This window comes from Salvelinus fontinalis, chromosome 11 (assembly GCF_029448725.1).
Source record: "Salvelinus fontinalis isolate EN_2023a chromosome 11, ASM2944872v1, whole genome shotgun sequence".
NCBI lineage: Eukaryota > Metazoa > Chordata > Actinopteri > Salmoniformes > Salmonidae > Salvelinus > Salvelinus fontinalis.
Genome location: NC_074675.1, coordinates 23,438,459 through 23,438,870, shown reverse-complemented (window position 1 = coordinate 23,438,870; position 412 = coordinate 23,438,459). Strand labels below are relative to the sequence as shown.

Below are 412 nucleotides of genomic sequence, written 5' to 3'. Positions count from 1 at the left end.
ACACCCTGGCCCCCTAAAACTCAGAATTGGACAGTGAGGATACAGTTATAATTTCTACACATTCCACAACTATGAGGGTGAAACCATGGTATGGGTTCTTTCAGCACCTGTATTCATATGACACCTCACACTAGTCACCTGCACCTGAGGGGCAAGAGGTCATTTTCATTATATGGAGTTTACTGAAACGAGTGCTTTGACTCCGCATCTTACGGAAGAAAAGAGCTTCTGGATATCAGGACAGTGATCACTCACCTCGGATTAGATTTCTTCAACAACAACAAGCAGGACTCACACGATATTCTCCAAACACCCCACAGGGCAGAGATCCTTGTTGGCCCCGTGTGGCTCAGTTGGTAGAGCATGGCGCTTGCAACGCCAGGGTTGTGGGTTCGATTCCCACGGGGGGCCA

General features: G+C 48.5%; 1 non-coding gene across 1 annotated transcript; it reads left to right on the top strand.

Moving 5' to 3' along the window:
* The first annotated feature begins 336 nt into the window (after positions 1-336).
* Positions 337-412, top strand: trnaa-ugc (transfer RNA alanine (anticodon UGC)). Its single transcript has one exon. It is a non-coding gene; the product is annotated as a tRNA-Ala (tRNA).